This window comes from Portunus trituberculatus, chromosome 28 (assembly GCF_017591435.1).
Source record: "Portunus trituberculatus isolate SZX2019 chromosome 28, ASM1759143v1, whole genome shotgun sequence".
Lineage (NCBI taxonomy): Eukaryota > Metazoa > Arthropoda > Malacostraca > Decapoda > Portunidae > Portunus > Portunus trituberculatus.
This window is the reverse complement of record NC_059282.1, coordinates 1,007,270-1,019,769: the sequence shown is the minus strand read 5'-3', so window position 1 is coordinate 1,019,769 and position 12,500 is coordinate 1,007,270. Positions and strand designations below refer to the sequence as shown.

The following is a 12,500-nucleotide window of genomic DNA, read 5'->3' as shown; positions in this document are numbered from 1 at the left end:
CGTTTGAGGCTCCAATGGGGACGAGACGCCTCTCTTCATACTCTTAATTCAATATCGCCTGAATGTGAAGGGCGAGACAGGCTTGAGAAGGAGAGGTAGTATAAGAAGGTGGAGGGAGGGATAAAGGAGTAAGGAGGTGGAGGAAGTGGAGGAGAAGGGTAGGGAGTATAGAGGAAAGAGGAAGGAGAATTGACTGAGGAGGAAACAGGAGATGGAGGGTGGAGGAGAGAGAGAGAGAGAGAGAGAGAGAGAGAGAGAGAGAGAGAGAGAGAGAGAGAGAGAGAGAGAGAGAGAGAGAGAGAGAGAGAGAGAGAGAGAGAGAGAGAGAGAGAGAGAGAGAGAGAGAGAGGGGGGGGGTAGGTAAAGTTAAGGTGATTTTTATGAGGAGAGGAAAATGGGAAGGGAGGAGGAGGAGAAAATAGGAAGAGGAAGTCGCCTTTCTTCTTTTTCTCTTCCTCCTCCTCCTCCTCCTCCTCCTCTTCGAAAATACTCTTCCACCATTGTTTAGTTATTAAAGTTACGCACCTCCCGTCATCCCGTTTTCTCTCGTTTTTCTTTAGTTTACGGTTCACCATTTTCTCTCACATCGTTGACAAAGAAAATGGGCACCGTTACGTAAATTAAATAACAAGTAGAGATGGTGATGTGATGGTGATAGAGAGTGAATTGTCTGGTGTGCGTGACTTGCTCTCTCTCTCTCTCTCTCTCTCTCTCTCCATATATACAATGTCGATTCGTTCCGGTTGAGTGGACACATATTTCGAGACATACGCATACATACATACTAGAGAGAGAGAGAGAGAGAGAGAGAGAGAGAGAGAGAGAGAGAGAGAGAGAGAGAGAGAGAGAGAGAGCAGTGTAATAGAGTATGGAATATGCTGTGGCGTATTTTCAAATATGCAAAACTAAATAATTTGGTTGAAAAGGCCCAAAGCGAAAGAGAGAGAGAGAGAGAGAGAGAGAGAGAGAGAGAGAGAGAGAGAGAGAGAGAGAGAGAGAGAGAGAGATCCTTCGTTCCCTAGTGCCTCAGCCTTCAGTACATTTCAGCAGTGAGGGTTTCCAGCCATTACTGCAATAAGGAACTGAAGATAGCCGTGGCACAAAACGTTACTTGCAACTCTCCATTTCCACCTCCATTAAGCCCTGGAGGAAACACGAGGAGGAGGAGGAGGAGGAGGAGGAGGAGGAGGAGGAGGAGGAGGAGGAGGAGGAAGGAGAAGACTAAAAAGAATGAAGAGAACGAAAAGGAACACAAGGGAAGAATAAAAACAGCAAAAACTAAAAATAAAAAAAAAGATAGAAGGAAGAGGAGGAGGAGGAGGAAGAAGAGGAGGAGGAAGAAGACTAAAAAGAATGAAGAAAACGAAAAGGAACACAAAGGAAGAACAAAAACCAGAAAAAAAATACAAATAAAAAGATAAAAGGAGGAGGAGGAGGAGGAGGAGGAGGAGGAGGAGGAGGAGGAGGAGGAGGAGGAGGAAGGACGAAGGACGAGGTTAAGAAAAATGAAGAAACCGAAAAGAACACAAGGGAAGAACAAAAACAACAAAAAATAAAGATAAAAAAGGTGGAAGGAAGAGAAGGAGGAGGAAGAAGAGGAAAAGGAAGAAGGAAGAAACTAAGAAGAAAAAAAAGAAAATGAAAAAGAACACAAAGAAAGAACAAAAACAACAAAAAATAAAAACAAACAAAGGTAAAAGGAGGAGGAGGAAGAGAGGAGAAGGAGGAGGAGGAGGAGGATGAAGGAGGAGGCTAAGAAGAATGAAGAAAACGAAAATGAACACAAAGAAAGAACGAAAAAAGCAAAAATAAAACTAAACAAAGGTAAAAGACAGAGGAGGAGGAGGAGGAGGAGGAGGAGATGGAGGAGGAGGAGGAGGAGGAGAAGAAGAAGGAGGAGTCTAAAGGAAATGAAGAAAACAAAATGGAACACAAACCAAAAAAAAAAAAAAAACATAAGAGATAAAACAGAAGAAGACGAGGAAAAGTAAGAAGAGGAGGAGAAAGAGAACATGAAGAAAACATGAAGGAAAATAAAAAAAATGAATAACAAATTGAGGAAGAGGTGAAAGAGAAGAAGTGGGAAGAAGACTGAGAAAGAAAACACAAATGAAGACAAAGAAAAAGATAAGATAAAGATTGATGACAGAGGGAAAGATAAGAAGACACAGATTAACAGCATGAAAAAAAAAATGAGAAGAGGATGAGGAGGATAAAGAAGGGAAGAAGAGGAAGAGGAGAGGAAAGATAACCCAGATGATAAAAACGAAAAGAAACAGTAGAAAACGAAATGTGAAAGAAGTGATAACACTAAGAAGGATGAAGTGAGGAAAAAAAGAAAAAAAGAAGTGAAGACACGAAAATAGAGAGAAGAAGAAGAGTAGGAAGAGGAGGAGTAGGAGGAGGAGGAGGAGGAGGAGGAGGAGGAGGAGGAAATGAGGAAAAAACAGATATATAGCATTAAGACAGCGGAAACTCAGGAGGAAGAAGAAGAAAAGGCTGAAAAAAGGAGACATGATGTAAAGAAGAGAGATAACAAGAAGGGGAAGAAGAGGAAAACGAGAACGAGGACGCGGAAGAGCCAGAGAGAGAGAGAGAGAGAGAGAGAGAGAGAGAGAGAGAGAGAGAGAGAGAGAGAGAGAGAGAGAGAGAGAGACTGGTGACAACATTAAGACAAGGAGTAAACACAACGAGAAATGTCAACACACACACACACACACACACACACACACACACACACACACACACTCTGGGCAGATAGATCTCCTGGGGCGGCCAAGGAAGGGAGCCAATGAATTAATACTTGGACTTGCACTGTCTACTCATCAACGAAACTCATTAAAATCTTGTCTGCGTGATCCAATTAGTGAAACATAAAGGTGGCAGAGTAGGTGAGAGAGAGGGAGAGAGGGAGGACATTTCTCTCTCTCTCTCTCTCTCTCACTTTGGTTTGTGAATTCCATCTCACGTTCCCTGCTTTTAAACTATGAAATGAAATATAAATCAGAGAGAGAAAGAGAGAGAGAGAGAGAGAGAGAGAGAGAGAGAGAGAGAGAGAGAGAGAGAGAGAGAGAGAGAGAGAGAGAGAGAGAGACTTCAAAAACAAATGTACACACGAATGCTATCAGAAAATTATGTACAACGTGTGTGTGTGTGTGTGTGTGTGTGTGTGTGTGTGTGTGTGTGTGTGTGTGTGTGTGTGTGTGTGTGTGTGTGTGTGTGTGTGTGTGTGTGTGTGTGTGTGTGTGTGTGTGTGTGTGTGTGTGTGAGTGTAACGTGAATATGCATTTAATGGTGTTTTTAGCGCAACAGAAACTCCATGATAAAGTAACTGTACATGATGAACAGTTACTTAGAGCCACAAATCTATATCCAGTCAGCCAGTCAGCCAGCATGTCAGTCAGTCAGTTATATAATGAGTCTAACAGTTACAGCATTCCAATTTTCCTAAACTTAGATACTCTCTCATTCATTGTCAGTAAGCCATTGTCAGTCATAGTTAGTCATTTATACAGTCATTCAATTAGCCAGTCATTTTCTTTCATCATAGTCACCCAATCAACCAGTTACCAAACAAATTTACAGTCAGCCAGTCATTCAATCAGTCAGTCAGTTGGCCAAAACAGACATCAAATGACTTATTCAGCCTTACCATCTTTCAGTCATCCAGTTAATCGGTACAGTTTTGAATTTAGACAGTCAGCCAGTCAGTCAGTCAATCAGTCAATCCAAAAGTGCTGTCTTAAATTTCATGTGTCTATGGCTTCAGAAATCTTCTATTAACCACTTCAGTACTGGGACGCATTTTTACTATGATTTTTAGTACAATTGGACGATTTTATTTACATTAGGAAGGGTCTATGGACGTCAGAAGATTAATGGCCAGAGTCTTCACTACTTTAATCTTTCACATAAGTTTCTGAAGCTGCGTAAGATCAGAATAAAAATGAATTAATATGAAAACACGTCATGGTACTGAAGGGGTTATTAAGTTACTTGCAGAGATATTGAGACATTTCATTAAGTCAATCAAACCAAGACACTCAAACAGTCACTCGGTTCTTCAAGTCAGTACGTGAACCGGTTATAACTCAGTCAGTTCAAAGGTTCTATAATACACTTTACTACGTGAGTTAGGTATCTAGAACACAGTCACTATCAATCAATTCGTTCAAGGCAGTAAACAGTTAGAAAACAAGATAAATAGATAATCAAACGGTTCATTACTAATAATACAATTTAGTAGGTCAGTTAGATACCAATAGACAGTCAGTTAATTTAGTCAAGGCAGTCAGCAGTCAGGAAGTCAGTCAAGTGGACATAAAGATATACAGTAACATAACCAATCATTCCAACAATCAGTAAACAGGTGGGTCAGTCACTCAGTCAGTCAGTCAGTTAGCTAGTTAGTTAGTTTTTTAGATTTTTTAGTCAGTCAGTCAACCAGCCAGTCAGTCAGTCAGTCAGTCAATCAGTTAGCTAGTTAGTTAGTTAGTCTTTTCAGTTTTTGTAAGTCAGTCAGTCAGTCAGTCAGTCAGTCAGTCAGTCAGTCAGTCAGTCAGCACACAACAGACTAAATTAAAGTGCTGACAAATGTCGACATGAGTTGGATATGGAAGAGACATTCACTTTTATCACTCTCTCTCTCTCTCTCTCTCTCTCTCTCTCTCTCTCTCTCTCTCTCTCTCTCTCTCTGTGTGTGTGTGTGTGTGTGTGTGTGTGTGTGTGTGTGTGTGTGTGTGTGTGTGTGTGTGTGTGTGTTTCATGTCTCTGCTCTTCCTTCCCTTCATATATATTTTTAATTATTACCTCCATTCCAACTAAGAGAGAGAGAGAGAGAGAGAGAGAGAGAGAGAGAGAGAGAGAGAGAGAGAGAGAGAGAGAGAGAGAGAGAGAGAGAGAGATTGAAGGCTGTATTTACCCACAGGAGGGATATAACTAGATTAGAGAAGGAAGGAAGAAGAAAAAGAGAGGGAGAGGAAGAGGAAAAGACAGAAGAAAAGAGGAGAACGGAGAGGAGGTTAAAAGAACAGGAGAGAAGAAGAGAATAGAAAAGTAAAGGGAGACTCGTAAGAATGATAATAGGAAGAAGGAAAAAAAAAAGAATATATATGTGTGTGTGTGTGTGTGTGTGTGTGTGTGTGTGTGTGTGTGTGTGTTTCTCTTAACTCCTTCCGATTAATTTCCATGAAGACAGCAAGGAATAGGAGGAAGAAGAGGAGTAGGAGGAGGAGGAGGAGGAGGAGGAGGAGGAGGAGGAGGAGGAGGAGGAGGAGGAGGAGGAGGAAGAGGAGGCTGGATTAAGATGAAACAAGGAACAAGAGGAGGAGAGAAAATGGCGGAGGAAAGGGAAGACTGCGCTAAATGAGAAAACAAATAAGAATGGAAGAGAAAAAAGAATGAGAGAGAGAAAAAAATAGAAAATGGAAGAGAGGCAATGAATAACAAAGGAGGAGGAGGAAGAAGTGAGAAAAATGAGAAGGAGAAAGAAACAAGTAAATCACATAAATAGAAAAAAGACAGGATAAATGAAAATGAAAAAGAGAACAGAGAAATAGAAAGGAGGAAACAAAGAGAAAAAGAAAGACAAGATGAAAAAATAAAGCAAAAAAAACATGAAAAAAATAAATAAAAAGGGTAAAAAGGGAGGAGAGAGAGAGAGAGAGAGAGAGAGAGAGAGAGAGAGAGAGAGAGAGAGAGAGAGAGAGAGAGAGAGAGAGACGCGAAGAGAAAATTGAATTAGGAATGGGAGGAAGATGTAAGGAAAACAAATAAGGAAAAAGGTGAGGCAAAGTAGGGAAAAAGGAGACTCGAAAACAAAGTAAGGAGAAGGAAAACACAGAAAAAAGTAAAGAAAGTAAGAAAAATGCTAAAAATGTAAAGGAGAAAAAGAAAACAGAGACGTAATACAAAGGAGAGGAGAAAACAGAGAAAAAGGAAGCAGAATCAAAATAAAGAAAAAGAATATAGAAAAAAAAGAAGGGAAAAGAAAAAATACAGAATTGAAATAATACAAAGAAAGCGAAAAATGAAAGTAGGGAAGAAAAGAAACGGCGTTGGAAAAAGAAGCCAATAAATTATATTAGAATAAACAAAAAATGAAAATAAAAATGAGAAAAAAACACGTAGGAAGAATGAAAAGAAAAAAAACGAGAGGAAAAGATGAAAAGAAAAAAAAACAGAATAGGAGATAAAAATAATAAATAAAACAGGGAAAAGATAAAGGAAAAGGAAAGGAAAAGCGAAAGAAAAAGAAAATAAAACAGAAAAATAAATTACAGGAAATAGAATGAACGCAAGAAGAGAAAGGAACGTAAAGAAAACAGGAAAGATAGAATAAGGAAAGGGAAATACAGAAAAAAACAGGAAAAAGAATAGGGAAAGAGGAATAAAGAAAAGAATCAAATGAATAGCGGAAGAAAAGAGGAATAGGAAAGAAAGAAGAAAGGATGGAAAGAGAAAAGGATAGAAAAAAGAAGGAATAAAAGAATAGACACAAAAGTAGGAAATGAGGAATAAAGAAAAGAGCAAAAACAGTGAAAGAAATGAAGAGGGAGAACAAAGAAAGAAAAAAAGAGATAAAAATAGAAAAGGGAAGTAATTGAAAGATAAACACAAAAAAAAAAAAAAATAAGAGAAAGGAGATAGAGAAAAGAGGAATAAAATAGAGAAATAGACAAAGGAAATAAGGAGGAAAGAAGAATAAAGAAGAGAAAAAGACAAAATAATAAAAAGCTGAAGGGATCGGAAAAAAAATAAATAAAATGAAGGCAAAGAAGAAAGTCATCTCAGGTGGAAACAAAGGGAAAGAAATGACTGAATATTGGAACTGGGGACAAAGGAGTAACACAGGGTTAAATGTAGCATAAAGCACCTCTATTAGGACCATCACCACCACTGCCACCACCAACTACCCACCAGAACTCATCACCATCACCACAATCACCACCATGAAGTTAACACTGGAAAAAAAGTCACATATATAAATTTTTCACGTATTTTCTCGTTTTTCCTTCAGTATTTATAGATGAATGTACCAGCATCTTCACCTACAGTGATTATTGACACTAGAACTCATCACCACCACCACCACAATCACCACCATGAAGATAACAACGAAAAAAAAAAATCACATATATGCTTTTTCATGTATTTTCTAATTTTCCTTCAGTATAAATGCAAGAGTATACCAGCATCTCCATCTACAAACATTATTAACACCAAATTCATCACCACCACCACAATCACCACCACGAAGGTAACAACGATAAAAAAAAGGTCACATTATGTTTTTCCACGTATTTTCTAGCTTTCCTTTCGTATAAATGCAAGAGTATACCAGCATCTCCATCTACAAACATTACTGATACCAGAACTCACCACCACAATCACCACAGCCACCACTACCACCAGGAAAGTAACGTAGGAGAGTTTACATAAATTTTCATATTTTTTTGACATTTTTCCTGTTTTTTTTCTTCAGTATAAATGAATAAAATGTACTTCGGACTCAGAGAAGGGAATAAAATGTGTGTGTGTGTGTGTGTGTGTGTGTGTGTGTGTGTGTGTGTGTGTGTGTGTGTGTGTGTGTGTGTGTGTGTGTGTGTGTGTGTGTGTGTGTGTTGCGGGACGAATACGCCACGTATGTATATTATTCCGAGGTAAAGTACAAAAACTAATATTAACACGGAGGGAAAACTTTGCCGGAAAACAAAGCCAAACTGAATCAAAACAACCATTAATCACACGCCAACAAAAACATGATGATTATTGTAACCTGCCCGAAACTACTATTACTACTACTACTACTACTACTACTACTACTACTACTACTACTACTACTGCTACTACAACAACAACAACAACAACAACAACAACTACTGCTACACTACTGCTGCTGCTGCTGTTGCTACTGCTACTACTACTACTACCACTACTGCTGCTGCTGCACTACTGCCACTGCACTGCTGCTGCACTGCTGCTGCTACTGCTGCTGCTGCTGCTGCTGCTGCTGCTGCTGCTGCTGCTGCTGCTGCTGCTGCTGCTGCTGCTACTGCTGCTGCTGCTACTGCTGCTGCTGCTGCTGCTGGTTGCCACAACATCCACTATTATTACTGCTATTACTGCTGCTACTAACACTGCTACTGCTGCTGCTGCTGCTGCTGCTACTACTGCTACCACTACTACAACTACTATTAATATTAACACTACTAGTACTACAACTGCTATTAGTACCACCACTACTACTACTACTACTACTACTACAACTGCTATTAGTACAACTGCTGTATATATACAACTACTATTACCACTACTACTACTGCTACTACAACTACAACTTCTACTATTACTACTACTACTACTAGTACAGCTACTGCAACAACTAGAACTAGAACTACTACTAAAACTACAACTACTACAACAACTACTACTACTACAGTAACAACAGCAACAACAACAACTACTACTACTACTACCAACCACAATCACCACCACCAATCACAATCACTACCACCAACCACAAATACCACCACCAGTTCGTTGAGGTCGGGAACGTTTACATATTTTATTGCAATTGTTGTGAAGAAAATACACTCCGCCAAACAGATGACATCTTCACTAAATTTCACAACATTTTATCTGTGCAATAAGTATGTCGGTAATAAAACAAAGCCAAGCAAAGCGAACTCATTTTGTGTATATAACGGCAGTGAGGGAAACTGTAAATCTGCTGCCGACTATCACTACCAATACTACTACCACGACCACTACTAATAATAATGCTATTGCTGCTTCTACTACTATTACTCCTACTACTAGTACTACTATTACTACTACTACTACTACTGCTACTACTACTACTACTAGCGCTTCTACTGCTGCTGCTGCTGCTGCTGCTACTACTACTACTACTACTACTACTACTACTACTGCTACTGCTGCTGCACCACTACTCCACAATAGCAATAACTGGAAAAAAAAAATCCACCACCACTACTACTTCTATTACGTCTACTGCTGCTGCTGCTGCTGCTGCTGCTGCTGCTGCTGCTGCTACTGCTGCTGTTCTGTTGCTAAACTGCAAATAAAACAAGAAGAATGCAAAAAGAACAACACCAACAAAATCATCAATTAATATTCCTACTACAAGTATTTCTTCTACAGCAACAACCACTACTGCTACTACGACTACTACTACTAACACCACTCTTACTATCAAAATCACCACAGTAACATCAAATACATCCTCTACATCAAAACTACCAAGCGAAAAGCAAAACTCTAACAAGAAAAAGAATAACATCAACCACTGCCATCTACACCACCACCACCACCACCACCACCATCACCACTATCACCACCACCACACCACATCTCCCCTGACCACACAAGCCCTATAAAAACTGACCTCCTTACTACGACATTTCAACAGGAGCTAAACAATTCTCTCTCTCTCTCTCTCTCTCTCTCTCTCTCTCTCTCTCTCTCTGGCACGGCGGTGTAAATATTTTCATTCAGCAATATTCAATTTCGCATTTTTCTTCCTCTATCCCCAAAAAGTGTATCTCCTGCACTAATTCTTAATACCAGACCTTCGCCGTGTACATATATATAAACTTACTGGAGTTTAAAACATTATTCTTTTTCCCCCTTCTCTCTCTCTCTCTCTCTCTCTCTCTCTCTCTCTCTCTCTCTCTCTCTCTCTCTCTCTCAGAATCAAGTTATTTTCTCTACATTTAAGCTCCTGGTTCAGGCAAGGGAAAAAATGTCTGAAATCGAAAATATTTGGAATAGTTGTTCGTTCAAGAGAGAGAGAGAGAGAGAGAGAGAGAGAGAGAGAGAGAGAGAGAGAGAGAGAGATGGGGAGTAGGAGTATTTCGGCAGGCGTTGGCTGAAAAATTCTTGGCGGCGAGCGGCTTGCAAATGTTTATATAATAACTAAGTGAAGCAAAACTTATGGCCTAATGGCTGGCCACGTACACACACACACACACACACACACACACACACACACACACACACACACACACACACACACACACACACACACACAAAACGAAGGAAAAATTAATGATGTGAAAAAAAACTACATCACTAAACAAGACGAATATTACAAACTGGCAGTAGTGTTAACTTAAATATTATTATTATTATTATTATTATTATTATTATTATTATTATTATTATTATTATTATTATTATTATTATTATTATTATTATTATTATTATTATTATCATTATTATTATTATCATTACTATTATTAATAGTAGTAGTAGTAGTAGTAGCAGCAGTAGTACTGATCATAACAGCACCACTACTACAACGACTACTACTGTCATTTCCATTAATTTTCCTGCTTAAGATAATGTTTTCCGTATTTCCATCATGTCTTCTTTCTTACCGGGGCCAGGTGAGGAGGAAACTCGGTAAACCTGCCAAAGAAAGAAATGATAATGATAATAGTAGTTCTAATTACAATAATAATAATAATAATAATAATAATAATAATAATAATAATAATAATAAATAATAATAATAATAATAATAATAATAATAATAATAATAATAATAATAATAATAATAATAATAATAATAATAATAATAATAATAATAATAATAATAATAATAATAACAATAATGATGTTAATAATGAGACAATAATTTAACAAGTGGACTAATACTACTGGTATACTGTTAATGCTACTACTACAACAACTGCTACTGTTACTATTATTATTATTACTACCACAACTACTACTACTACTACTACTACTACTACTACTACTACTACTACTACTACTACTACCACTACTACTACTACTACTACTACTCCTACTACTACTACTACTACTACTACTTCTACTACCACTACTATTACTACTACTACTACTACTACTACTTTTACTACTGCTGCTTGATATTGGTAATAATGATTACAAAACTACAACGTTAAAACTACAACTACTACTATTCCTACTACTACGGCTACCATTACTACCACGTCTACTTCTACAAATACTACAACAACAACAACAACAACAACAACAACAACAACAACAATTACTACTACTACTACTACTACTACTACTACTACTACTACTATTGCTACTACTGCTACTACTACTACTACTACTACTACTACTACTACTACTATCACTATACTACTACTATCATTATACTACTACTACTTCTACTACTACTACTACTACTACTAGTATTATTACTACTACTACTTCCACTATTATTACTTCTACTACTACTATTACTACTGCTACTACTACTGTTACTATTATTTCTACTACTACTACTACTACTACTAATAAACAATGCCAAAACAACAACACCACCACCACCCCCACCACCAACAATAACAACAATAACACTGGCAATAATAACAATAACCATAACATCTCGCGCTGTGACATCTGCTGTTCTCTATATTTAATTAATCACTTATTGTTCTGTAAATGTTGTAATTAATTAGTAAAATTTATACTCAGCTCCAAATGTCATGGGTTGTTAATAATGAATGTAGGCTTACGTACGTGTGTGTGTGTGTGTGTGTGTGTGTGTGTGTGTGTGTGTGTGTGTGTGTGTGTGTGTGTGTGTGTGTGTGTGTGTGTGTGTGTGTGTGTGTGTGTTTCCTCATCTCTCACTTTCTCTCCTCTCTTCTCTCACTTTTTTCTTTCTATCTTCTCTTTCTTCAATTAATTCTTCCACTTCATTCACTGTTAATCCTGTGTTTTTCCTTTCCTTATCCTCTCTTGTGTTTTTACTTTCACTTTTTTCTTTCCTCCTTTTTATAACCTTTTCTCCTCACTCTGGATCGCATTTCCCTACTTTTCCTTCTCTCTACCTGTTTTTTGCTCTTTCCATCCTCATTTCAAGTTTTCTTTTCCTAGTTTTTTTTCTTTACAGTCTTTCTAAACATTCGTCTCTTCCTTCACCTGATCTATAGCTGTAAAAAAAAATCAGCCGTCTATCAGGTGAGACATAAACAGGAGAGCCAGAGAGGAAGAGCCAGACAGGAAGGTGCAAAGGAATACAGGTAGATGAGCAGGTGAGTGACGGCTCCCTGCTTCCTGATATCACGCCTGACAGGTACATGCAGGTGAGAAGAGGTAGGAGGTTAAGGGATAGCTAAAAAATCCACTGGTGTTGAATAAATGTTAAAATACAAAATCTACGATGAACTAAAGGAAAAATGAAAATTTAGTTGAAAAATATAGGGAAGGTATATATAAACACTAAGAAAGTCTGCGGATGGCTTAAGGATAACTAGGAAAGTGAAAATATGCATAATAAAAAAAGAAAAACACTCAGGAAGTCTTTGTAGATAAAAATGATTGCTTTGAAGTGTATAAAAAAATTGCAAGCAAAACCAATTAAATTAAACTACTACGAAATGCTGTAAAGAAATAGAATATAATGAGGAAAAGACAACCTATAATGGGAAAATAAAACATTAGAAAAAAATGAAGATAAAAACTAAAGCTGT

General features: G+C 37.8%; 1 protein-coding gene across 1 annotated transcript in view; it reads right to left on the bottom strand.

Moving 5' to 3' along the window:
* The window catches only part of LOC123510193 (basement membrane-specific heparan sulfate proteoglycan core protein-like), a 162,632-nt gene that overhangs the window by 145,966 nt on the left and 4,166 nt on the right, over positions 1–12,500 (bottom strand). The window contains exon 2 of the mRNA XM_045265088.1: positions 10,404–10,434. The gene's annotated coding sequence lies outside the window, so the exon portion shown is untranslated. The remainder of the gene's footprint in view (positions 1–10,403; positions 10,435–12,500) is intronic.